The 4,426-nt window shown below is 52.4% G+C and overlaps 1 pseudogene across 1 annotated transcript; it reads left to right on the plus strand.

The window, feature by feature from the left end:
* The first annotated feature begins 2,430 nt into the window (after positions 1-2,430).
* Positions 2,431-3,366, plus strand: LOC311216398 (olfactory receptor 14C36-like; annotated as a pseudogene). The gene has a single exon. The product of its transcript is annotated as an olfactory receptor 14C36-like (transcript).
* Positions 3,367-4,426: the final 1,060 nt, after the last annotated feature.

The following is a 4,426-nucleotide window of genomic DNA, read 5'->3' on the forward strand; positions in this document are numbered from 1 at the left end:
ATGGACACTAAAAAGATTCAGTGGTGCTAAATGTAGGCATCTGCTCTCATTTCTGTTAGCCCAAGAAAATCTCCCTGCACTTAAAAATGATGCTTCTGGATGCTCCCTGGCTCCCACAATTAATCCATCAGAGCATGCAGTTACCTGCATCTGTCTCTGGCCACCTCTGGAAAATCAGCTCCCTCCTGGCCTCTGTCTCCATTCAATGTGCTGGGAGCTGAGGCAAGCAGATTACATGCAGATGCCTGGTTTGTGCCCAGGCAAGAGGAATCCTGTGGACTTGTGTAAGGCACGGGAGGGAGCTGAACCCCCTTCTAGCTTCTGGACTGCAAAGAATGAGATGTCTTGGTTGACTAAGCTGAAACCCTTTCCTCACCAGGGGGAAGAAAAATCTCTCCAGGTCCTTGCATGGATGACCTGCCTGAAACCAGGACATAGAAAGGTGATTCTGTGTCATTCCCCATATTGTTCATCTGACAATGCACAATGACAGTGCTGGAAATGAGTTTCCTTGCCCAGTGGGGGGAAGGAACATCAGGGATTGCTTCACTTTCAAAGTCAATTCCCTTGGAGGTCCAGGGACACCTCCAGGGAGGCTGAAGGGGTAGAGACAGGGAGGCCTTGGGATGGAGCTGTGCTGCTGAGCTGGGCCAGGCTCGGGGGCCAAAGGGGATCTGCTGGCAATTAGGCAGCGCTGCAGAGAGACAGCTCTGCCCAGGAGCAGCTCCTCTGCATAGCACAGCAGGGCTGGGGGCACTGCCTGCAGGGGGCAAGGGCGTCTGAGAGAAGGGAGGGAGATATTAATGGCAGTGTGGAGGCACTGTAAAAAAAAAAAAAAAAAAAAAAAAAAAAAGCAGTGTAAAGGCAGTGCTGAGAGCTCACTGTGGGAGAAATCTTCACAGCTCTAACATGGTAAGTTTCTGTGTGAGGGCAGGTAATGCAATATCCTACAGGGTTCTTCTATAGCTGCCACTTCCCATGCAGGCTTCTCTAGCACTGCTGGCTTCTCTAGTACAGAGGGCAGGGATATTCCCTCAAATACTGATTACCTGACAAAGCTGTCAGAAGGACAGGACATGAGGCTTCCTAATCACCAGGCAGGCTACAGGCTGTGCAGCCAGGCTGCAGGCAGGGGTGGCCAGGGCTGTGGTGCAGAGCAGTGTCCCTGCTGTGCCCCAGGGGCTGTGTGCCAGGGCAGGGCCTCTGCCGCCTGCCAGGCTCAGCACTCAGCCTGCCCAGGGAGCTGCCCAGGGTGTTGCAGGGAGAAGCTGTGGGTGGAAGGAGCCCCCACAGCAGGGCAGGGCAGAGCAGGGACAGGATGCTCACAGCACCACAGCACCCCCAGACCATATCAGAGGGGACTCTTCAGACAGAAGATCAAGTCTGTGGCTGCCTGATGTGGTCTGGGCTTTCCTAATGCTGTGCTTTCAGGTTTCTTTGGTTCATCAGGATAGGAATGGAAACAGAGCTGTACAGAGTACAGAAGATTTGGAGTTTCTGTCACCTCAATTTTTATGAGAAACCTCAAAAAGTGCCTTCAGCACCCTCAGACCTTCATAATGCAGCAGCATCACCTTCCCAGTTTCATCAGGGCTTGTGTGACCTGCTCTTCAGCACCTGCACACACTGAGAGGGTTCGGGACAGAGCTGAGCAGACAGCAGATGGGATGGGGTGTGTGAGCACTGGCAGGGCACAGACATGGGGACAGAAAAGGAGCTCCTGGAAGGGACTCCTGCAGGCAGCAGAAATGGGCAGGGAGAAAGGGAATTGAAAAAGGAAACCCTGCTGCAGTGAATACAAGGGCACCTCCCTGCTATCCCCTGCAGTGCAGGTTCTGTCCCTGAGCAACCCCCCTCAGCTCTCCTCTCCCACTGAGCAGAGCCTCTGCCCTCTGGGCTGGGGGATTCTGGGCAGGAGCTGCCTGTTGGATAAACAGAGCCCCAGAATAAAGAAGGTCTGCCTCTCCTGTCATGTGCCCTATCCCACTGCCTGGCAAAGGGCTGAGAGCCACTGTTCTGCCCTGGTGCTGCCTGGCAGGCAGCAGGCACGGCTGGGCAGAGTGACCCCTTCCTGCTTGCTCATCTCTCCCTCCCCTCTCTCGGTCATGCTTCTTTTCCGTCCACCTCTCTGTATTGTTTGTTCTCTTGCACTGGAGGTCGTGCATATGTAAGTAATTTGGGACAGCAGGCTGGGGGTCAGCAGAGGAGCAGATGCTGGCACTCAGGCAGAGAATTGTGTTCCTTACAGTGCACTCACCCAGCACAGGGCAGAGTGCCAGCTGGGGAGAGGGAAATATGCTATCCTGAGAAGGGAAGAATGGAAGTTAGTGCGCAGGAGCTCCATGAGAAACAGACTGGATTTTGCTCAGATACCCTGTCCTGATTGTGCGTTTTCCTCCATGGACAGGCAACCATGCCCTGAGGCATTTGATGTCCAACAGCACCTTCCCCACTGAGTTCCTTCTCCTGGCATTCGCAGACACACGCGAGCTGCAGCTCCTGCACTTCGCGCTCTTCCTGGGCATCTACCTGGCTGCCCTCCTGGGCAACGGCCTCATCCTCACAGCCGTAGCCTGCGACCACCACCTCCACACACCCATGTACTTCTTCCTCCTCAACCTCGCCCTCCTTAACCTGGGCTCCATTTCTACCACTGTTCCCAAAGCCATGGCCAATTCCCTGTGGGACACCAGGAACATCTCCTACTCAGGATGTATTGCCCGGGTCTTTTTCTTTCTGTTCATGATTGGAGGAGAGTATTGTCTTCTCACCCTCATGGCCTATGACCGCTACATTGCCATCTGCAAACCCCTGCACTACGGGACAATAATGGACGGCAGAACTTGTGTCAACATGGCAGCAGCTGCCTGGGGCAGTGGCTTTCTCAATGCCATGCTGCACACTGCCAGTACGTTTTCCCTCCCCCTCTGCCAAGGCAATGCCCTGGACTAGTTCTTCTGTGAAATCCCCCAGATCCTCAAGCTCTCCTGCTCAGATATCTACCTCAGGGAAGTTGGGCTTGTTCTGATTAGTCTCTCTTTAGCTTCAGGGTGTTTTATTTTTATTCTTTTCTCCTACGTGCAGATCATCAGATCAGTGCTGAGGATACCATCCAAGCAGGGACAGCACAAAGCTTTTTCCACGTGCTTCCCTCACCTGGATGTGGTCTCCATCTTTTCCAGCACTGCCTTATTTGCCTACCTGAAGCCCCCTTCCATCTCCTCCCCATCCCTGAACCTGGGTGTGACAGTGCTGTACTCAGTGGTGCCTCCAGCAGTGAACCCCACCATCTACAGCATGAGGAACCAGGAGCTCAAGGATGCACTGAAGAAGCTGAGTCAATCAGTAGTCCTTCAGCAGCAGTAAGCTGCACATGTCTCTTCACAAGGGATTTCCAATTCATCTCAGGAAACTGCTGGTCTTTGTGCTTTTTTTCTGTGATAATCTTTTTGTGTGATAATTGTCTGCCTTCACTCCACTTCTGCAGAGTGGCCTAAACCCACTCTTTTTGACCCAGAGGCCCTTGTATCTGTATTTATTGTTAAGGTATAGCTGGCTACCCCTGTCAAGTCTCTTTAATAAAAGGGTGTTTCCTCAGTGCTGGTGCCTGGACGTTGGGTTCTTCTTCCAATGTTGTGGTCAGGAACAGGTTGAAGAAATTGTTTTATTATCAGGTGGAGGTCATTGCTCTATGAAATTGCTATTCATGGCTCTATGTCCAGGTGGAGGCCAGTGAGGAGTAGTGTCCTTCAGGGTCTGTCTTGGGACCAGCACTGTTTAATATTTTTATCAGAAGACGTAGACAGTGGGATCAAGTGCACCCTCAGCAACTTTGCCAATGACACCAATCTGAGTGGTGCTGTTGATACAAGAAAAGGAAGGGATGATATCTGTTTGGACCTGAGCAAGTTTGAGAAGTGGGCCCATGTGAATCTAAACAGGTACAACAAGTCCAAGTGCAAGGCACTGCACCTGGGCCAGGGCAATCCCAGACATGAGGACAGACTGGGAGAAGAACTCCTTGAGAGCAGCCCTGCTGAGAAGGACTTGGGGGTTCTGGTGGAGAAAAAGTTTGACATGAGCCAGCAGTGCGTACTTGCAGCCCAGAAGCCAACTGCACCCCAGGCTCCATCAACAGAGGAGTGTCCAGCAGGATGAGGGAGGTGATTGTGTCCCTCTGCTCTGCCCTTGTGAGGCCTCATTTGGAGTGTAGGGTCCCCAACACGAAAAGGAAGTTGATCTGTTAGAGTGGGTCCAGAGGAGGTTCACATAGCTGATTAGAGGACTGGAGCACATCTCCAGTGAAGAAAGGCTGAGAGAGCTGGGGCTGTTCAGCCTGAAGAAAAGAAGGGTCCTGGGAGACCTCAATGCAGCTTTTCAGTGCTTAAAAGAGTCTTATTGTGGTGGTTTTATCGTGCTGGGCAGC

This window comes from Netta rufina, assembly GCF_964035555.1.
Source record: "Netta rufina genome assembly, chromosome: 18".
Taxonomy (NCBI): Eukaryota; Metazoa; Chordata; class Aves; order Anseriformes; family Anatidae; genus Netta; species Netta rufina.